Source organism: Cryptomeria japonica, chromosome 1 (assembly GCF_030272615.1).
Source record: "Cryptomeria japonica chromosome 1, Sugi_1.0, whole genome shotgun sequence".
NCBI lineage: Eukaryota > Viridiplantae > Streptophyta > Pinopsida > Cupressales > Cupressaceae > Cryptomeria > Cryptomeria japonica.
The window spans coordinates 318072988-318097784 of record NC_081405.1 but is presented as its reverse complement, the minus strand read 5'-3'; positions in this window follow the sequence as shown (position 1 = coordinate 318097784).

Sequence of the window (24797 nt, the reverse complement as noted above, 5' to 3'; positions counted from 1 at the left end):
GCGCTCGCATGGAGGAAAACTCCATACAAGAAAGGACATCAGGTTTATGAATAGTGTACTCCATAAAGAAAATAGTGAAACCTTAGAAAGAGGAAAAGGAGCATTCTTTCCCCCCAATCATAGAGGCAAGAATAAATAGACTATTAAAATGTTTCTCAAGTATGATTGCACTTGAAATTGTACCGCCATGAATGAAAAGGATCCCCCAATAGGTAGGCTAACTATGTCACATAGTGAGGAGCAACATAATAGGAACTTGAATGTTATTTTAAATAATCATGATGGATATGCCATTCATTGTCAGATGTTATTGTTAACATTCCTAAATCAATGTAATGTTGTAGCTATGTTTTCAAAGCTTGACACTCATTAGTAGAATGGCCATGGGTTTGATGATATTTACAAAAAGAAGAATTTTGAGAATGTTGTTTATGTTTTCTTCTTTGTTTAGGACAAAGAGGAGATATTAAGTTGGAATTTAGAATATTGGTCAACACATTTTCTTGTTGTAACTCAAAAATAGAATAAGGTGTGGATTTACAAGACAATGGAGAAGAAGATGTTGACAAAGGAAAGTGTGATTTCTCATGACTTTGTCACTCACATTCAGGCATTTGTCCATTGCATCCATGTGTATGTTCAAAAGAGGGTTCACTCTTAGTGGGAATTGGATTGAAGTTTAAAGAGGCCCACTCAATGTCAAGATTTGTGTTAAGAGAAAATTTTGGAATATGAAATTTAGGCATCTTAGACTTTCTAGAAAAGGTACGAGTGAAATCTAAGGACTGCCAATCAGCCTCTAAGAGTTCTTCTTTAGGAACTTCTTTGGTAGGAGATGGTGTATTTGAGTGAATTGAAGAGAGGATTGTAGAAACTAATAAAGCTTATGATGCTTCACTTATGTTCTCATCAACTACCTTATTAGTATATGTGTAAGGCACATTAAGATAATCAAGAAGAATTTTTTGTTTCCTAGGAACATGAATGGAATTGATTTGATTTTTGTTAGGCTCTTGATTTTTGGGAGAGAGAGCATTATGATGAGAAATAATATCATCCTCTTGTTATAAGTTATCTTTATGTTCAAGAAACTCATTAGAAAAAGGACTATCATATGTAATTAATGCTTCATCTTTAGAGGGGATATCATGAAAAGAAGGTATGGTATCACTAGGATAAGTAGCCATAATATCATCCTCTTGCACCAAATAATCCTTATGAGGGAGGTAATTTTTAGGAGAAGAGGAAACACAATTCTCCAAAGATTCATCTTTAGGAGGAGATCTTTGAAAAAAATGTCCACATTCCCTTTTTGCACCAATGTGCCCTCATTAATGAGATCAATTTTGGGAGAGGGTAAATCATAGCTATGAATGGAAGGGAGAACTAAATTATCATCATATGCATGAAAGGAAACATCATAAGCATCTTTAATGTAACTTGCAATTGAATTAGCAAAATAAGATAATAACTCCATATGCACTTATGATCAAACAAGAAACTCATATGTCATTTAATAATGTTCACCCCATACATGCATAGAAAATTGAATAAAGGAGGGAAAATGGAATTTGAATTGCAAATTTGAAATTTGAAATTTGAATTATGGGAACAAAGCTTACAAAAATTGAATAATGTAAAATATAATAAAATAATGATTAAACAATTTGAACTTTGTTGGAGGGAGAAATGACACAATTTCCAAAAATAATTTTATAATAAATCAAAGGAAATTGGAATTTTAAAATTAGGGCCAAGGGGATACCACTTAATTTTAAAATTAACAAAAACAAAATTTTTAAAATTAGGGTAGATTATAATTAACCTTTTAAAAAATTTCTTGAAATTTGAAAATTTGAATTTTGGAGGTATTTTCGAGTTTAGAGGGATAAAAAATTGACAAATCAACCAATCTTTTGGATTTAGGTTATTAAATACAGTCATAACAATCTCCCTAAATTTCGGGAAAAAAGATGAGGATTGTGGCGGAAGTGCACACGGTCTGACCAACTTTTTTCAAAATTTTTCAGGGATGATAGATATTATGATGTTATTGCAGAATCCAAAAAACAATTGATTTGGAGATGTCTAGATCGGTCAGATTTGCAGTTAATTGAAACTCAATTGGTTGGTTTCACTATGTTGTCATTGATGGCAACATGATATTTTGTTCCAGTTTCATGTATTGGTTCAGTTGTGTACCAATAGGCACTTCACAGACACTACACCGACACCGGCACCGACGAATAGAAGGATTTCTTTGGTTACCAACAATGCAGGCCGACATGGTTTAGAATATGGTTATCGATATTGGAGGCCGACATCACTTGGATCTGGCATTGGAATTGTTTTTGATATGAATGTATTTATAGCTGGCATGTAATTTGATATTGTAATAATCTTTGTAAGGTGACATAAGGCGTGATAAGTTGTATAAGATATACAGGTCAGTTGGATTAGATCACTTTGATATAGATATGGTGATGAAAAAGTGGATGTGATATAATGCAAAATATATCAGATAGATTATGTATGTGAGGATATTTTATGTAAGGGTTATTCCGCAAAGGGTTTAGGGTTTTAGACTGGAACAAACAGAGCTTAACCAGAACTATATTCTGGCATAGAAGATGTTATCTTTTGTAGTTCAACACTTCTCCATATTGTAGTGTGGATTTATATGTAGTCAGTGAGGCTCCTTTTGTGATCGAGAAATGTGCTCTAGGCTGTAAGCCTTCCTGCAAGTGCAGGGCCCTTATATTTTGTAATATCTCGTCATATGGCTAGTGGATTGATATTGTGGGTCACAAATCCCATTGTGGTTTTTCCTCTTGAGGTTTTCCATGTATAATTTTGTGTGTTATGGTTCTCATTTATGTGATTGGCTTATTGGTTGCTTTACTTCTTTCAATTCTGTAAGTACTGGTATACTGGTTGGTATATGCATGATATAATAAGGCTAAAATTGAACTTTTCGGTATAACGCTAACTCACCCCCCCACTCAGTGTTATTGGATTCCAACAATTGGTATCAGAGCCTTGTACCTCGGAGGAAGTTTAACAACTTGAGGGAGATCCTAAATCCGGAATCCATGGATATGGGTTTGGAGAAGCAACTTGAGATGGAACTTGAAGATTATGATGCTGAAAGGTTGAAGAACTTGAAGCTACAAGATGAATTGAATTCTGCTAAGGAATTCAATCTTGTCCTATGGGAGAGGCTATCATTTGTTCAAGCTAGGAGGAAGGAAATTTTGCAAAGTCAAGATGATGAAGAAAAAGATGCACTTAAGGAACAATGTCAGAAGCTAAGTCAGGAGAATATGGTCATGAGAAATGAAATGCAAGATATAACTATGATAATTTCTAAAGAGATTGAGGGCCAGAAGAAAAAGGAAGAAAATCTTGCTATATCCCTGAAGAACAAATGTGAAGAATGTGGTACGTTGGTTCATGAGAATGATATGTTGAGAACTGATTTAGTACAATCCTAGAGTAATGAACAAGAGCTTGAGAGACAAATGATAATTCTGAGAGATGATCTAACTACTGCAAGTGAGTGCAGAGAGAAATTCAAGATTAGTTCAGCACAACTAGATGAGTTATTGAAGAGACAAAGGAAGATTGGTGATTCTAGTGGACTTGGATTTGAGGAAGGACAGAGTTCTGGTATTGCTAATGAAGATCAAAACCATAAGGCACCGATAAGGTAGTTTAATGCTTATAATTTTAATGGTAGATGTTTTGTTTGCAATAGATTTGGTGACATGGCTAGGCAATGTAGAAATAGAGCAAATCAGAACCTTGATTCTGGTCCCGATAAATGTTCTAAATGCAATAAGTATGGTCATAAGATAGAAGATTGTAGAATGAATGTTAAATGCTATGCATGTGGAAAATACTAGTTTTAGCAAAGCAATTCAAAGGAACAATGTTACATGTTATGCATGTAATGAGGTTGGACTTATTCCTAGATTATGTAGAAGCAAAAATCCACCGGTTGGTAATGGAGGATCAAATGAGAAAGGGAAAGAAAAGGTTAGTGAAATCTGGCAAGATCATACTCAGAGATGGTCCAGGAAGACTAAAGAACAATTAGCAGATGAAAATGCACCGGTTACTTATCTGGCAGAGGAGGTTTCTCCTACACCAGTAGGTAGCTCAACTGATAACTAAGGAAAATGCCTTAGGGGTAGGCAAAAATCATGAACATATTGTATATACCCTGAGAAGAGGTTCCAAACATTGGAAATGCTTATCCAACATGGAGGTATATTGTTTGAGATCTGGTATCTTTCACTGGCAGTCATTGATGTCAATAGAAGATTAGGGTTTTTCCTGGAGGTTAAAAGGTCAAATCAACTTCATTATTGATCACCTTGCATTCAGAGCGATTCAGTGTGATTAAGAGAAACTAAGAGCGATCAAAGGTATTTCAGAGCAATCAGATTTCTTCTTGAGCGATTTCACCAGTGACTGGAAGATTTTGTTACAGGTTTTCACCAAAGGCAATTAACATGTATTTATCTTTAATCATGGAAGTGGGATCATCATCTATTCCTATCTTTATTGCAAATCTGACTATTGTAGAGGTCAAGGACCATCCCAAGAGAACTTTCAAGTGGTATCCACATGTGGCTACCTTGGAAGACTCGGTTGGAGCATTTGCCTATTTTCCAGAGGGATTTGTTTATGTCGAAGATGTTAGGGCATACATAAACTATCACATTGAGCATTTGGGGACATATGATATAAAGAGCATGTACATGAGCAAGCTTATGGGAGATTCTGGAAAGATCAAACCGGCATACAGGAACATTGAAGACTTAGGGGTTACTAACATTTTGGACATTCCAGAATTCGAAGATGAAATAATAAGGTATGTTTTAAGAAAAGTACATGGAGAGTTTATCTAGTTAGATAGACCTTACAAGATTACCAAGGAAACCATCAGGGCAATCACTGGTTTACCACAGGCTGGGCAACGTCCAGACAAGAATGTTTTGAATTATTATGTCAACAAAATCACCAACGCGACATCTGACAGAAGATCTATGAGAATAAGTACTATTACCGACACAGACATCAAATTCAGTAGAATAATCATCGGTTATAAGGTAACTCAGTCAAACCGACTAAATTTTGTTTCCAGTTCTCACATTTTCGCAGCTTACAAAATAATGAGAGAAAATGAGAAATTGGATCTATGCGGTTGGATGTTAGATGAAATGTTAATAAACCTAGGAAAGATTAAAGGTGAAAAGAAAGGGACTTTCCAGTATGGCAACTTAATAGTCTGCTTAATGTTATTTTTTATGAATGACACTCCCAGTTTTGGGAAGAGGCAATGGGCATTGATATCCCGGTAGGGAGACAATTGAAATAGTCAATTGCTACTTTAGGCAGTCAGAGAGATGATCAAGTATGGGGTTATTTTAAGGGATTCCAGAAGTCTATGAAATCTAGGGAAAGGGTTCCTAAGCATATTGTTGAAAAATACTCAACCGACATACGCTTCGTGGTGAAGAAAGATGAAACACTTATGGAAGCGATTAAGCCTTGAAAGATTTGGATTAAGGAAATGGGCTATGAAGTTTATGCATAGATTCTTGAGGTTTATGCAAAAATGTTGATTGATGCACCTGTTGATGAGACAGAGAAGCCTTGTGGTACAACAAAACATGAAACACAAGAGATTGAAACAAAGCTCAACTGGAAGAAGAGAGGGAAGCAAGAAGGAAAGGCAAACAAGTTTATTGAGAAGGTTTCACAAGACATCAAAGCATTAATTGATGTCATCTCGGAGAAAGGAAGGAAGAGGAAGGATCCAGAAGTACACATCGAGCCTGTAACAACAGAGTTTGAATATGACGATGATACACCCTTGTGTTTCAAGAGGGTTGTAAGGAAGAAAATAGAGGAAACAAAGGTAGAGGTTGAAAAGCCACTGGTCAAGAAGGTTACATTCAAGTTACCGACATAGAAGAAAGCACGAAAAGTAACCACTCCAACTCAATCTGGTACTACAAAAAGGAAGAAGAAGAATGATATTGACATGGCTATTCAAACTGGTAATGTAACTATCATACCACCAAAAACTTGTGCAGAGTTAGTAGATGAAATCACTAAGGATGGCATGTTAAAGAATGTATAATTTTACTATGATCATTTAGATAATGTTGAACAAAGAGAGATAGAGGAGGCAGTTTTGTTATATTTAGACATTTATAAGAAAGCCTTGATAGAAATTGAAAACCAAATACCGATAGAACTATATGATATGTTAGATGCTAGGAGGTTATCAACAATACAGGAAGACAAACACATAAAAATTCAAGAATTATTATCTATTTGTGTTTCTATTACTCCATAGGAAATGGATAAGACACTTGAGGTTGCAGATAGAAAAGTCTTTAACAACAAACATAGAATAACCAATCTTATGCTAGGAAGGGTAAATGAGATAATAAAGGAGACCCAAAAGGCATTTGAGGAGAACAAAGGTTTGTTTACTTCACTGGAATTAAAGACAAACATTGCAGACACTCCTGTTGAAGGGAAAGGAAAGGGTATTATGGGTACTGTAGACACCTAAAATTGTCATGTCTAATTAAATAAATATCTTTATTTATTCAATTATTTTAGCCTAATTCTTCTATTAATTAAATAAATCTTTATTGATGTAATTAATTTATTTATCCTCTTCTAGCCTTATTTCTCATTTAAATAAATACATTTATTTATTTAAATTACCTTTTTTCTAAATTAAATAAATACTTTTATTTATTTAATTTGATCCCACTTCCTCTATTAATTAAATAAATCTTTATTTATTTAATTTATTCATTAGCCTTTTCTACCCATGACAGATGTCATTCATCTCTTAATTCATACACTACCTACCCTCTCATTATTTTATTATTTCTTTTACCTACCCTCTAATCATAGCCGACCATTTATCTCTTACACCTCTCAATCTTATCCCTCCATTTCTTATGGTGTCTTTTATATAAGGAGATGCTTCCTTCATTATCAAACCCCTGGACATATACATTCTAATCAAGCATCTTAGCATTCGATCTTTCATATGCGATCCTACTTGCAACCACATTTCCGTTCTTTGTTGAGCTCTTGTGCACACATAAAATCTGAGAGCAAATATATCAAGCAAGATCAATGGAGATCCAAACCCTATTGGACATGTGATGGTATAATTTTTGTGATTTCGTTTGATTTGAATTGTCTTAGGTGATCTTCATATGTTATGGTGGATCTTTGTTGTTGTTAGGCTAGGGTTTTGTGGTTGAATTCATTTAGCCTTTTGATATTGTTGTTGTCCATTTTCACCATATACATTTTGGCATGCCCAGTGGGATGCTTGTCCCTTTTGTATTTAACATCTTTTGTGCAGATTTTGTGTTTTTGAAGCTGCAGATCTGACATTTTTGATAACATTTCAACATTTTCACATCTGTGTACCTTCGGATCATGTTTTTGATTTTATGTCACGTTCGTGACATCTGGAATTGCATCTACATCTTTGATATTATTCTTTTTTTGCAGATTGCAGGAATCACGTCTGTGTTCCCTAATCGTGTCTGAGAGTCCTCCAGACGTGTCTATGTTCAAGAACCGTGTCTGTGTTTAGGAACCACATCTGTATCAGATCTAGCCGTGTTTGTGTATTTGTATAGCATTTGTGCTACTGATAATCATGTCTGTGTTCAGTTTTTGCATGTGGGTTTCTTTGATTTGGTTTTTCATCATTCGGATTTTAGATCTAGTTTATATTGAGCTAACATCCTCAGATTTAGCTAACAAAATTGGTGCAACTTGTCTTGAAAGCAAAATCATTTCGTTGAAGGCCCCTATTTCACAAAGTCTTTTGGATCTAAAATTTACCTAACTTGTGTGCTTGTAGGAACGGGTGATCATTTAAAACAATCCAAACTACTAACAAATCTTTGTTGCAGGATCTTGGCAAGGGTTTTTGATCTTTATTTTGTGTCTTGTTTTCATAGACTAGCAAACACTTCAATTGGTGCACTAAAACTGAACCAGTGTCTTTTGTGTCTTGGGCAATAGGCTCTTTTTGTTTAATCTCTAGAGGGCCTATCTCCCCATGTGGTCATTAGGACTACTAGTGAGGAGAGAATGACCCAAGTGGTAGCGAGGAAAACCCACCTCTTTCGAACCACTATAAACAACTATATTCATGGTGAAAGCTATGGATAACTTGTGCTGATTAGTTCATACCGACACTATGTCTCCCCATAAACCCATTTGATCAAATTTATTTGATCAGTTGTAGGGCGTAACCCCTACTGGCTGGGAGCCTTCTGTACTTACAGAGATGAAAGTGCCACATGTATGGCCACACGAGCGGATGCCCTTACTAGTACCTTTTTGTTTAAGAAGCCAAAATCCTTCTAGTGGTTGGGTCAGGAGGTTGGACCTCTGTAGCGATCCACACACATACGGTTCTTAGTAGAGATAAAAAATTCACCACGAAGAGTTTTCGTGGGGAGTGATGGTTGGCTGCCCCGAGAAGTGAGTGCCAAGGGTGGAGCAAGTAGGGTCAAGCATCTAAGTATCCGCTCTAAATAGCGTAGCCTCAGGGGAAACCCCATGTGGGATCAACAACTATTGTCCTAGCCAGCCATAAGAATTGTGCTTGTCTTATTTTGAACAGTCAAACATTCAAGGCCAAACATCAAAACATTGTGTCTTTTGTGTCTTCAAGTGTATGCAAAACAATTTTACATCAAACAACACACATTTTTGAGTCATTTTGAGTCTAAACACTTACAAAAATTGATTCCTCATCAACACTATGTCCTCTTGTCATGAAAAACAGTCAAAAATTCAGATTTGGTCACAACAAACAACTTTACAGATTGGAAAAATTGCACTCAGTTTTCAAAAATGCGTCTGTGTCATCTAACCGCGTCTGTGAAGGGCAGGAACGTGTTTGTGTTCTCTTCAACATTGCACTTACAAAATCTTAGAAACGCGTCTATGTCTAATAGAACCACGTCTGTGTCATTTAAGCGCATCTGTGAAGTATACAGGCACGTCTATGTTTAGAATTGAAAACCTTTACAATCCAACAAACAAGAACAGTCAGTTTCAGACTTATTGAGCTTCCAAGGCATCTCTCTGGGTTTTCATCTAGCATTCAACCTATCTTTGGGTCTCACAAATTCCATCATTGCTTTACACCTTGCATTACATTCACATTTGTCTACACTTGAGTCAAAAGGTCACTTGCTTATCCTCATCTTACTTTGTCAACACACTACATACAACAACATTTTTCTAAGTGGTCCCTCATCATGGTCTATCACCTTTGGGTCTCATTTGGTTTTACTTAGAGTCAAGGTCAGCTTACCTCATCAAGAGAAACCATCATCTCTTTGGAAGTCACACCTACTCTACTACATACATACTTGGTCTTACACTTTGGACATTGCAAGTAAACCTCAGATTCATTTACATTCCATCCAACCCTTGGTCTTCCATACTCTTTCCATTTTCATCTAGTTTCAAACATCTTGGTCAATACCTAGTTCATGGTTGAAACCCATTCCCAAAAATCTAGGAGAGAAACTAAAGAGGCTCAAGAGTCCACAAATATGAGTTCTTATGACTATGGCAATGATATCTTTTTCAATTCTGATCATACCACATTACCTGACATGGATGCCTATAGAAACATTCCAAATGTTGAGAACATGGACACTACAAACAACAATGATACACACAATGACAATATGGACAACATTTCAACACATTCAGCAAAAGTGGAAGACTCTATTATAGATCCTCGTTTCAATAGATTGGTTGAGGAAATAATGAGGAGAGATAGACAATATTTCTTACAAGTAATGGCACAAAGTGGAGCCAAGATCCCTCATGATTTTGACATGTCTCAAATAATGAAAAATCGACCTTTGCAACAACCTCACCCCAACATGGATCAAAGGAGGCCTAATAGTGGAGGCAATAGGGGACCACATCTTGTGCCTGAATCACCATCATCTTTGTTTCAAAAACCAGAGGTCCCATACACACATGGTCAAGCATATGATACTCACCTTCACAGACCATTATGGAAGTCTTATGCATAAAATATACTCAATCACATGCTAATGCTAAAGACCTACCACCAAAGAAATTGGATATTCAAAGGCATGCTCAAAATTTGGACACAAGGAAACCCCGTGTCAAATTTGGGGGCAACACATTAGAATGAACTCATGACATGCCTATAGAGTATGATATACATGGACAAAGCAGATATTCCATTCCTCACCATGAATCTATACCAAGTGGTACATATACACAACATCATTATAGACCTCCTCCATATGAACATGTGTATGATCAATATCATCCATATATGCAACATTCTCCTCCTCCAATCGGCACCTCAAGCATGGGTTATGGTCCAAGAAGTCAGTCTCCACCTAAGAACAATTTAGAACAACAAATCAAAGACTTATAAAAGAAAATGAAGGATAGAAATGCACCGAAGCCAACTTACACAATGAGAGACATATGTCCCTATCCATTTGATAAAAGCATTCCAATGCCTCCATTTCCTACACACTTTATGACACCTAAGTTTGATAAGTACAGAGGAAAAGGGGATCCTAAGGCACATATAAGACAATTTTTCATAGCTTGCATTGAGGTAGAAGCAGAGGAGACATATTTGATGAGATTATTCCCATAGAGCTTAGGTGATCAAGCTATGGAATGGTTCTCCCAACTTCCACTTGGAATTAAGTCTTGGGGTGATTTAGCAGAGGCTTTTATCCAACATTTCTCATACAACATAGAGACAGACATATTAGTCACTACCTTGTGCAACACCAAACAAAAGGATGGAGAATCTTTTTCATCATTTTTACAAAGATGGAGAAATCTAGCCAGTAGATGCTCTTGTGAAATTCCACAAAAACAAATGGTAGAGATGTTCACCCAGAAAGTTAACAAAGACATTGGTTATGATCTAAGAAAAGCTTGTTTGTCCACCTTCAAGGATGTCATTGAAAAAGGCTTAGCAATAGAGGAGGTCCTAATTGAACAAGGAGTTATTAAAATATTCAAAGAAAATAAAGAGGACTTTAAAGGAAAAGACAAGCCAATATTTTGGAACAAAAACAAGAACACAGTCAATGATGGTGTTGTTGATGCCAATACAGTGCGACCCAAAATAATTTTTTTAGGATCTGTTGGTATTTTGGTATGGTTTTGTCATTGATGTCAACACCTACTAAAACACTAGCACTTTGGAGATCCAGCAACATTCACCGGCAAGCAAGTAACTATTGCACAGTTACTGGTATCTGATACACCGACAAGATATAATGATCACCGACACTTGGAATGGCATGGAAGACACATGGTTATGTCGAAGACATCATCTGGACATCTTTTCTTGGACTTTTGTTCATTGGTATATTCATAGTTGCATATTTACTGTTACCGGCAAATAGGTCTAGGGTTACACCGGTAGGTTTATCTTTTCTAGATCAACATGGCATGCTATGGAGATGATTAATTATTGTTGCAAATACATTAAGTTGACTTGTTCAATCGGTTATTGCATTAGATATTATATTATTTGTAAAATGTTTTATTGTAATATCTTGTAGAGCTGACCTACTAAAATTGGTCTTAGGTTATGGTATAAATGTAAGATCTTATTTGTAAGATCAAATGTGGAATGTGAAAAAGGATTGTGTGAAGGTATATGCGAGATTAAGTAGAGCTATACACATAGACATCATTTGAAGATTGAAGGAGGATTTTTTTGGAAGCATATCAACATTACACCAGTACTGAATCCAACATATGAAGATGCTATTTTGTGTAGTACATTCTTATTGGATTTAACCATCCAACTGTAGTCAGTGTGACTCCCATTTTGTGATTAAGCAGTGAATTCTAGGCTGTTGGCCTTTCTGCATGTGCAAACCCCATTTATGTACACTTACTATCTACAGTAGTATCATCTAATTGTGGGTAAGGTTTCCCACCATGGTTTTTCCCCTTACAGGGTTTCCACATACAAATATTGGTGTTATGTGTGTTGGCATTATAACAGACATAGAGAGATTGTTGGCATTTCAATAAGGATATTGAGAAGGTTGTTGATGATTATGGATATAACTGATTAATGATGTTTACTGTTTTAATATTATTATTTTGTCATTGATGTCAAGAAATTGATTTTCTAATTTAGTATGATGTTGCCATATCTTTAGAAGTATGATTTGATGAGTATAAAGATGTCGGTAAAAGACACAAAAAGAATATGATGAATAAGGGGAGAAATAAGTTATTCAATGGGCAACTATTACCGAGTTAGACAATGATGAGATCATGATGTTTAGATTGTTTTGATATCCTACATATGTTGTTGATTATAAGGTTAATACTATACTATGTTACCGAGCAAGGAACCTAGTCGGTAAACCCTAAGGTTATTGCTATCGGTTAATGAAGGCAGAATGTCTACCGAGTGAAGTTTAGTATTTACCGAGTTGCAACCGAGCTATAACAGAATGCATTAAATGATTAAAAGTGTTATTTAATGAAGGAAGCTGATGAGATGGAATTGATTAAATGATTGGTATGCCATGCATGAAGTTTTTTAAGGATCTATGGCAAAGGAAAATTGGCAGGAAGATCTACAATGCAGATTGAACCGCAATACCTTAGCACAAGTTCCAAGAAAGGACTGCAAGTCCTGAGGCAAGGTAAAACATTTTCAGATCGAAGGATACATTGAACCTTGTCAAAGTTTGAAGATCTGATGGCTAAGATTGATCATGGGAAATGTGATCAAGGAGATTAAGCGGTTAGCAAATTGTTTATAAATAAGGAACTATTGATAAACAATGTATGCGGGCAAGTGTAAGCACAGGGATGCTACATAGTAATTACCGAGCACAGAAGCTTGAAGACCTGTTTGATTAATAGAGTATGGAGCCCAGCAAAGGGATAAGATAAGTCTTATGACTAGATTGTATTGAGCAAATAAGAATCTTCTTTAGCATTTTAGATGTGAAGATAGATTTTTATTACTGTTATTTTGTGAAATGACAGAAAATCTCTTAACCGAGTGGACTTAACAGTCTTATTTGTAAAACCCTCTAGCAAGGTGACATTCTGATTGAGTGTTTTAAACCCTTTAACAAGGTCACCTCTAACAAGGTGAAAATCCCAACAGATCTGAAGGAAATACCTTAACCGGGTCACATCTAGCAATGTGTTTGTAATCTTTAACATGATTTTCTTTTAACCGAGTATACTCTAGAAGAGTATATTTCTTAGTGGGTCCGAAATCCCACAGTGGTTTTTCCCTATTTGGGTTTCCACGTTAAATTTGGTGTTATAAGTGTTGTTATGATTATGTGTTCTTAAGGTTGCATGTTTTACAGTTTTGATTACATATATCTGTTTAAGCTACAGAGGTTGAATCTGTTGAATATATTGAAGATTAAGTTTGTATGATTTACCCCCCCTCTCATCTTGTTAGTTTAGCATCTATGCTTAACATTTAGTATCAGAACTATCAATGTGTTGTGGATGACTTTGTGTTTATGTTTCATGCACTAATCCTTACTGGTATAGAAATTAACTATTATAACTGTTTACCGACATACTTAACTGGTTTACCGATATTAAGCATTAAGTTGGTTAAATTGTTTTTGGTTTAAATTTATTTGACAACTGATTCACCCCCCCCTCTCAGTTGTCTCCAGGACCTAACAGTTGGTATCAGAGCTTAGTCCTCTTTTGCAGAAGTTTAATAGCTTGAGGAGATCCAATGTCTACTAATTATTTCAGGAAGGACAGTCCTAAACTTGATGGAACCAACTATGACATATGGAAGATCAGAATGGAGACACGTCTAAATTGCATTGGTAAAGACATCTAGGAAGTTACAAAGAATGGTTATACTATTGCTGTACCAGGTTAGCCCAGTCTAGCTAACTTGACAAAAGATGAGGAAAATGATTGCAAAGCAAGAGAAGCACTTTTGAGCGCATTATCAGATCAACAAATCATGGGACTATCAGATAGGTCTACTGCTAAAGCTTTTTGGGATTATTTGGAAACACTGAATGAAGGAGATTCCATAGTCAAAATTGCAAAACTTGAAAGCTTCCGAGTCAGGTATGAACATCTAAAAATGGAAGAAGATGAAAGGATTTATGCTTTTATGGAAAGAGTAAATGAAATTGTTTAGGGTATTAAATGTTGTGGAGGAACCTTAAGTGAGGATGAAATCATTTCAAAAGTTTTAAGAGGATTTCCACCAGCATATAAAATGAAAGTCACTACTATAAATGAGTCAAGAACAATGCCTAATACATCAGTTACTAGGGATACATTGATTGGGAAACTTTCAGCTTTTGAAATTGAAGAATTTGGTCCTATTGCTACTATAAAGACAGATTTGGCCTTTAAAGCATCAACATCATCTGCTCCATCATTTGACAAATCTAATTGGAAAGCCTTTTATGCAAGAGAACTTGAAGAAAGTAGGAAAGAAAATGAAGAACTTGAAGAACTTGAAGCACTATTTGCAAGGAAAATGCCTAAAGGTCCAGTTGGAAGTAAGTATGAAGGTAAAGCACCCTTTAAATGTTTTAACTACAATAAGATTGGTCATATGGCTTCAAGATGCCCTGATAGACATGCTAGACTAAGCGAACAAGCTAGAAGAACATACAAGCCTAACCCTGAATATTAGAGATACAGATTTAAGAAGAATAAAGACAAATCTTGTTACATTGCTGATGAAGGTGTGACTGATGATTCTGATGAGGATTCGACAGACAATGGATGGGTTTTTGTTGCTTTAACAGAAGATGAACCGGCACCTACTGCTCAACCGGTAGTACAGGCCTTGGCAGCTAAAGTTGAAGTAAAGGATGAATGGATCATTGATTCAAGATGCTCACATCATATGACAGGAGACAAAGGCAAATGCTTGAACTTTCAAGAATATAGTGGAGGCTTAGTGAGATTTGGAGATGACAAAGCTTGTTCAATCAAAGGTAAAGGTTCAATATCTCTTGATGGTAAGCATAACACTGACAATGTCTACTATGTTGAAGGATTAAAGCATAATCTTTTGAGTGTTGGTCAATTAGTTGAGAAAGGATTTCATTTACAATTTAAAAATAGAAAATGCAAAATCATGAATAGAACTAGTTTGGAAATTGCAACTGGTAATCAGCCTAGAGGTAATATCTTTCATTTGAATAACAATGAAAAGACATGCTTAATTGCATATATTGATGAAAGTTGGTTATGGCATAAGAGACTCTATCATGTAAACTTTGATTGCATGGTAAAGATCAGTACTACTAAGGCAGTTAGAGATTTACCTAAAATTGTCAAACCTCAGAATACAGTATGTAAGGAATGTCAATTTGGAAAACAAGTTAGAGCTACTTTCAAAAGTATTCCAAAAAAATCAAATAATACTCTTGATTTGATTCACACTGATTTCTGTGGTCTAGCTAGAACTAAAAGCTTACAAGGTGATAGATATTTCATGCTAATCATTGATGACTATTTTAGAATGTGTTGGGTTACTTTTCTTAGAGAAAAATCAGAAGCACTTGGAAAGTTCAAACTGTTCAAAGCATTGGTTGAAAATGAAACCAATAAGAAAATCAAATGTTTAAGATCATATCAAGGAGGTGAATTTAAATATAAGGAATTTAATACATTCTTTGAAGTGAATGAAATCAGAAGATAGCTATCAGCACCTCAGACACCACAACATAATGGAGTTATTGAAAGGAAAAACAGAACTATCTTGGATGCAACAAGAAGTATGTTATCAGAAGCAAACCTACCACATGTGTATTGGAGAGAAGCAGTCAACACAACGATCTATACATTTAACAAATTTCACATCAAAGATGAAACCGGTAAGACCCCTCATGAAGTATGGTTTAGTAATACTCCTACTCTTAAGTATTTCAAAATTTTTGGAAGTAAATGTTATATCAGAAGAGATGAGTATATTGGCAAATTTGATCCTAGAAGTGATGAAGGAATATTTCTTGGTTATTCATCTAAGAGCAAAGCATATAGATGTTTTAACAAGAGATTACAGAAAATTGTTGAGAGTACAAATGTAAAGATTGATGAACAACAACAAACAAAGACACCTTGGTATGTAAGACTGAATCATTCTAAAGATCAGATAACTGGAAACAAGTTTAAAGGAGTTGTGACAAGAGGAAGATTGGAAAATGAAGAGCTATGTCTTATTTCTCAAATCTAACCATCATCTGTTAATGAGGCATGTGAAGATAAATTTTGGATTAAAGCTATGGAAGAAGAATTAGAACAAATTGAGAAAAATAACACTTGGACATTAGTTCCCCGACCTAAAGATAAAAATGTAATTGGAACCAAATGGGTATTTAGAAACAAACTTAATGAAGATGGTAAGGTTGTCAAAAATAAAGCAAGACTAGTGTGTAAGGGATATTGTCAGAAAGAAGGAATTGATTACAATGAAACCTTTGCACCGGTAGCTAGAATTGAGGCAGTCAGATTATTTTTGGCTTTTGTAGCACACAAGAACTACAAAGTTTATCAAATGGATATTAAATGTGCATGTTTGAATGGAGATCTTGAAGAGGAAGTATACATTGAACAACTTGATGGATTTTCTTTGACAGATGACAATGATATGGTTTGCAGGTTAAGAAAAGTTCTGTATGGACTAAAACAAGCTCCAAGAGCTTGGTATGCAAGATTGGATAAGTATCTTTTAAAGTTTGGTTTTACTAAAGGAAATGCAGACAGTAATTTATATTATAAAGTAACTAATGATGACATCTTGATTATAGAAGTATTTGTTAATGATATAATCTTTGGAGGAGAAGATGGATTATGTAAGGAATTTTTTATTAAAATGCAACAAGAATTTGAAATGTCTATGATTGGAGAAATAAAATTCTTTTTAGGATTGCAGATTTCACAAACTGATAAAGGTATATTCATGAGTCAATCCAAATACTTAAAAGAGTTACTAAATAAATTTGGGATGGAGAACTCTAAACCGGTAAGCACACCTATGACAACAAATGACAAATTATCACAAAGGGATGAATCTACACCTGTTAATCCAACTAGATACAAATCTATGATAGGAGGTTTACTGTATTTGACACAAACCAAACCTGATATTATGAATGCAGTATGTTTTATTTCATGATTTCAAAGTAATCCTAGAGAAAATCATGAATCAACAATAAAAAGGATTTTCCAATACTTACAAGGCACTATAAATCTTGGATTATGGTATCCTAGAGATGAAAACTTTGAATTATGTGCATACACAGATGCAAATTGGGCAGGAGATGTGGATGATAGAAAAATCACCACCGGTGGAGCATTCTTTCTTAGAAACAAACTAGTTTCTTGGTTGAGTAAGAAACAAAGTTGTACATCTTTATCAACAGCAGAATCAGAATATGTTGCAGTAGCAACTAATTGTACACAGGTACTATGGCTTAAGCAAATGTTGAAAGACATAAAGGTAAAATGCAAGGAACCTATTGCTATCTATTGTGATAACACTGCAGCAATTGATATATCTAAGAATCCAGTATTACATTCTAAAACCAAACATGTTTCTATCAAATTGGATTTTCTAAGGGAAAAAGTTGAAGCAAAGGAGATAAAACTGGTTTATGTGAATACTAAAGAGTAGATTGCAGATATTTTCACTAAATCTTTGCCTAAGGAGACTTTTGAATATCTCAAAGATCAGCTTGGAGTCATACCACCACAGGTAGAGACTTAGACAGTTGATTATTGTCATCAACCAATAGAATAAACAGAGAAATCTTTTATTCCGATCTTTGATGAGGAAGCTACTTCTTAGGGGGAATAGTTTCTATACTGAATTGATTGGTATTTTGTATATGAACTTGGTTTTATTGTAACTTTGGCATTTGATGTCAAAGGGGGAGAGATATCTATGGAAAACACATTATCTTTATTATATTTTGGGGAGAGATTGGTATGGAAAACCTTTGGAAAACACATGTTGCTCCCAGGGGGAGAAATTGTTGTTTAGAGAGATTATTGCTACTCTCTATATTTGTATTTTGATTTCTGGTTATAATCTTTTTGGAGATTATTGGTTTTTGGTACTTGGCATTTCAGTTTTGGCACTTTGATGGTTTTTCCATCTTGTGTTGCCATCAATGCCAAAGGGGGAGATTGTTGGTATTTTGGTATGGTTTTGTCATTGATGTCAACACCTACTAAAACACTAGCACTTTGGAGATCCAGTAGCATTCACCAACAAACAAGTAACTATTGCATAGTTATTGGTATATGATACACCGTCAATATATAATGATCACTGACACTTGGAATGGCATGGAAGACACATGGTTATGTCGAAGACATCGTCTGGACATCTTGTCCTAGAGTTTTGTTCATTGGTATATTCATAGTTGCATATTTGTTGTTACCGGCAAATAGGTCTAGGGTTACACCGATAGGTTTATCTTTTCCAGATCAACATGGCACACTATGGAGATGATTAATTATAGTTGTAAATACATTAAGCCAACATGTTCAATTAGTTATTGTGTCGGATATTATATTGTTTGTAAAATGTTTTATTGTAATATCTTGTAGAGCTGACCTACTAAAATTGGTTTTAGGTTATGGTATAAATGTAAGATCTTATTTGTAAGAGATCAAATGTGGAATGCGAAAAAGGATTGTGTGAAGGTATATGCGAGATTAAGAAGAGCTATACACGTAGACATCATTTGAAGATTGAAGGAGGGTTTTTGTGGAAACATATCAACATTACACTAGTACTAAATCCAGCATATGAATATGCTATTTTGTGTAGTACATTCTTATTGGATTTAACCATCCAACTGTAGTCAGTGTGACTCCCATTTTTTGATTGAGCAGTGAGCTCTAGGCTATTGGCCTTTCTGCATGTGTAGACCCCATTTATGTCCACTTACTATCTGCAGTAGTATCATCTGATTGTGGGTAAGGTTTCCCACCGTGGTTTTTCCCCTTACAGGGTTTCCACGTACAAATATTGGTGTTATGTGTTATAGATGACTTTGTGTTTATGTTTCATGCACTAATCCTTACTGGTATATCAATTAACTATTATAAATGTCTACCAGCATACTTAACTGGTTTACCGGTATTAAACATTAAGTAAGTTAAATTGTTTTTCGTTCAAATTTATTTGACAACTGATTCACCCCCCCCCCCTCTCAGTTGTCTCCGGAACCTAATAGGATCAAGCTCTACAAACAATCAAGTGAATACTCAAACAACTTCAAAATCATGAAGGAAGTACACTCCATTAGGAGAACCACTAGAATCAATTTTCAAAAAGCTAGTGGCAAACAAAATAATAATAATTCCAAATTTGCCTCCATATGAGCCAAAGGTCAAACCAAATTGGTGGAATGATGATGAGTATTGTGAATTTCATAAGAGCAAGGGTCATAAAATAAGAAATTATCATCGACTGAAGAACATCATACAAGATCTCATTGATAGAGGTGACATTGAGATTGAAGGACACTCATCCAATCAAGAACATGAGATGTTTAAGGAACCATTCCCAAAAACATGACAAGGGAAAAGCTAAAGCCATAGATGACCAAACTAACTAGACCAGAGCATCTTATAACTATGATTCAACTATCAATCACATTTCAATGGACAATTATGTCTCTACCATTATCATCAAGGACAAAACGTCTGAGAATTCTACCCAAAGACCCAAGATTGTCCTGAAAGGAATTGGATCCTCTTCCGAACCTACCTCTGAATGTAATGTTACAACTCTTCGAGGTAAATTCACCTTGCAAGGTGCTCCAGCTAAAAATACCACTTCCTCATCGACCAAGCCTGAGTATGATCTTTTAGAACAGTTAGGGAAGACACCCACGCTTATCTCCATCCTTGAGCTTTTACACATATCCCTAGCACATAAAGCCATTCTTCACAAAACTTTGAGAGACACTTATGTCCCCACTGATCTAAATGTGGACCAGTTTCAAGCCATGGTGGGATACCTTTCTGTTCCACACTCCCTTACATTCATAGAAGATCATGATGCCTCCATAAGCCAACCACATAATGCACCTTTACACATTGAAGCCTTCCTACACAAACATAGAATAGAACAAGTCCTGATAGATGGAGGAGTTGGTCTCAACATTTGTACATTGAGCACTCTTAAACAATTGGGATATTCTGAAAAGGCTGTGAATTCTACAAACAAATTTACCATCAAGGCATATGATGATGAAGAGCGTTCATCCAAAGGCACAGTCACCTTACCCCTCAAAGTAGGGCCAGTTACAAAGGATGTGGTTTGTCAAGTCCTAGACTTGGATCTCACATACAACATATTGCTAGGACATCCATGGATTCATGAGATGAGCATAGTACCATCTACATATCATTGATGTATCAAGTTCCCACACAATGGAGTTGAAGTGACCATAAAAGGTGATCCCAATCCATTCATATATTGTGACAATCTGCAACCTAGATCAGAAATAACAATTCCAGTCAAGTGAGAAGTTGTTCCTTCTTCAGCATATGTGGATCCAGAATCCTTAAAATCTTTTACATCAAAACAAGCAGAGATCAAAGAAAAGTTCAAGTTTAAAGACATGGGATGTGGTGAGTATATCTTTCATGTTGATCAACTTCCACTATCTCCTAAGGTATTTAGTCAACAAGAACAACCTACAAACAATTTGCAAGGAATTGGGTGTGAACCACCTAGTGTTGTGGCTACTAAGTCTGAATGCAAATCTCCTCTAGTGGTGCAAGCACCTCTTGGTATCAATAGTCCTAAGAGTGGTTCCAACGAAGAATCTGTTGAGTGTATCACCAACCCTCTTGAGAACTCACATAGCCTTACCATTTCATCCACTCATTCCATTTCCATTCTACTCCTAGACTTGGATCAACAAGAATTAGAAAAGCCCTTACTCATTGGGGATCGCAAATCAAGCTATGAACAGAAAAAACTAAAAATCAAAACTACAGAAAAGTCCTTCAGTCAAAATCAAAATCAAAAGCTATTGGACTCTGCAAAAATCAAAGTCAAGGATAAAAATCCTATGGAGAAAAAAGAACAAGAGTTGATCTTTCCTGATATCAAAATAACTGGGGGCAAAATTTCTAAAATTTTAAGTCAAAAAGCATACTTGTTGATCCTAAGTCTCCATCATGCTATCCTACTTTCACTTCTTTTCATAATCATAAGCCTTCATAACTCATCCACTTGTTCTGCATATCCTTTCCCTTTTGGCAATACATCATGGACCTTTAATGGAGCTTCCTCCAAAGACTTTGTTATTAGGGATGGCCAAACTTCTTTAGGTGACACACATATGAGCCTGTGTAGTCCACACACTAGTAATTCTATCTTAGTTTCTTTATCAAGGAAGATAGTCACTCGAGCTACACATCATTCAGTCAAGGAACATCGCAGCTGCAATCATAAAGTCAAGCCTCACACATTTGAGGTAGGTGATTTGGTTCTCAGAGAAAATCCTAAAAATCAACAAGACAGAGAGAAGAAGGGAAAGTTTGAACCAAATTGGCTTGGTCCTTACTTCATCACAACAACCTATGGATCTGGTGCATATCAGCTCTCAACCAAAGAGGGTGAACCTTTGGAGGACCCTATCAACAATATGCACCTTCGTAGGTTTTACACATAACTCTTTAGAGTATCCCAATTCAAAAATACAAAAAAAAAAAAAAAATACAAAAAAAATAAAAAATCATAAAACATAAAAAATCGTTACTTGGTGAAAACATGGCAAACAGGTGCCTTGTGACACAAAAATTGAAAAATAAAAAAAAGTAACAAAAAAACACTTCGTCCAATGGTGAAAACCACTTTGGTGGCACCCTAGGCAAGTACCATGGTGAAAACCGGGTCACCGACACCATCTGTAGAGACATTGCTCCTCCCTCCTTCAGGATTCAATCTCATCTTTTACTTTTGCACACACTCACAACCTATCCATTCATAATAAACTTACCCATTCCCATCATGGCTTGTTATTGATCTACCCAAGATTGGTTCGCCATTCATAATAAACATTCCTTTTCATCCCTTTCCATTCATAATAAATCAGCTCCTATCTGTGGCTAAGGCAAATCCTACATCTAGTGATGGGTGTGGAACTGAGAGAATCACATGTTTTGAGGAGTACAATTTCTTCCACTTTTCTTCAGTCTATCCACGCACAATCTACAATAAAGTAGCATTTGCATCACAATCCACAATAAAGTTTCATCTTCTCTGCAATAAAGTATTAGTTGCATGGATTCAGTCAGTTTCAGATGAGACACAACAACAACAATGGGCTTCAGCAAATCAAATCTTTCAATAGACTCAGACAACATTATGGTTCAGTGCTATCTATCATTTTGTGAAAGTAAACATTGTGACCACAATCAAATAAGAATTATACAAGTGACAAGAGACACTAAGCTTGAGGACTACAGTGGATGTTGGTGTCGAGTCTTGGTTTTATTTTGATTTTATCTTTTGGTGACATGTCTTTTAGCTTTTCCAGGATGTCTCTGACTAGAGATTCTATCTCCAGATTGTCTTTGACCAGAAAGGTGAGGATGTGGTATCGTCACCTATTTTTCTTTGTTGTCTGTAGATCGTCTCTTAGTAATGCTATGACTTGTCCAAGGATATGAGGACAATGTGAGTCTAGTATGAACTGGGGCATTCTTTGTTTGCAACTATCTTATCTCCATCCAAATGGGTACAATGACTTTCTGGGTCAAACATATGCCTCGATTGTCATAACCTGTTGGCATATACACACTCCAATGAGACATTGTAGGTGATTGAATGTTTTGTCATTGATGGCAACCTTACAATCCTATGGTACCGGCAAGGCATTATACCGGCAAGGCATTACACCAGTAAGATAGTTCACCGGCATCAATGATCAAACTCTACACCGACACTTAGGACACCAGCACTGGCACAAAGAAAGGAAGTATATCGACAGATAGGCCGACAGGATTTTGTTATATTATATTTTGTTTATTATTGTAAAAACTTTGTAAGCTGACTTGGCATGTTGTAAAATGACTCTTATATATAAAAGAGATCATTGTAGACATTTTGTAAGGAAGTTAAGAAAGTGAAGTAAGCAAAATATTAAGGTAGACCTATTATGCGAAATATAGGTTAAAGGGTTTATGTAAGAAGCAGAGCAGCAACCGGTACTAGATCAGGCATTATAGATGCTATTGTAAAGCAGTACAAGATATTGGATTTCTATAATCCATATTGTAAGTTAGTGAGACTTCCCATTGACTAGTGAGCTCTAGGCAATTGGGCTTCCTGCATGTGCAGGCCCCTCTTGTAATTAATATTCTCTTATTGGCTAGTAAGTGGATATTGTGGGTCACAAATCCCACCGAGGTTTTTCCCACACCGGGTTTCCTCATTAAATCCTTGTGTCATGGTGTGCTTTTCATGTGGATGTTTTTAATTCTGTTTATCTCATTATTTCTTGCATACCGGTACACTGTTATAATATGTTCTGCATGTTTTAAGATAAGAAATTCTATATACCGGTTAGATACTGATTCACCCCCCCCTCTCAGTATCTGTGGGAATCCTAACAATTGGTATCAGAGCTTGGTCCTCTATTTTTAGAAGCCTAACAGCTTGAGGAAGATCTTGACACTGGTAAAGATGGAAAATCTGATGAAGCAACTTGAAGGAGCTCTCTTAGACTATGATATAGAAAAATTGAAAAATATCAAACTAGAAGATGATTTAAAGATAGCTCAGGATATCATTCAGGCACTTCAAGAGAATATTACTATTGCAAGAAATAAGAGAAGAGAACTTTGTGAAAAGATGCAAAATGAGAATGATGAAAATGAATCACTTAATGATTAGATAAGCAAGCTGAAACTGGAGAACATGACAACAAAGAATGAGATGCAGGATATGACTATGAGATTTTGTAAAGAAATTGAGGATAGGAAGAAGAATGAAGAAGAATTGACCAGAAGACTAAGTGATGCAGCAAATGAGAACACAAGACTTAGCTATGAAAATGATTTATTGAAGATAGATCTGATGACACTCAGAATGACTCCAATGAACTAATGAGATAGAAAGAGGTCTTAGAAAGAGAACTAGAAACTGCAAATCAACATAAAGAAAAATTCAAGAAAAGCTCAGAGGAACTTGGCACCTTGTTGAAGAATAAAAAACCTAAAGGTGACACTTCTAGAATTGGCTTTGAAGTTGGTGAAAGCTCTGGTACTGCAAATACTTAGGATCATAGCAAATCGGTAAGACAACCTAATGCTTATAAATTCAATGGAAAATGCTTTAACTGTAATAAGTATGGTCATAGAGCAAATGAATGTAGATCTAGAAATTATCAGAATATCAACACACCCATTGGTCAATGTTCAAAATGCAATAAAGTTGGTCACAACTCTGAAGAATTGCAGAATGAATGTGAAATGTTATGTTTGTGGAAGATTTGGACATTTATCTAATCAATGTAGAACACAAACCGGCATAGGTTATGGGAAAGCTATTTAGAAGAATAATGTAACTTGTTATGCATGTAACAAAATTGGGCATATTACAAAATTTTGTAGAAGTAAAGGATCACTGGTAGACAACAAAAGTTCTAGCTTGAAAGGTAAAGAAAAAGTTG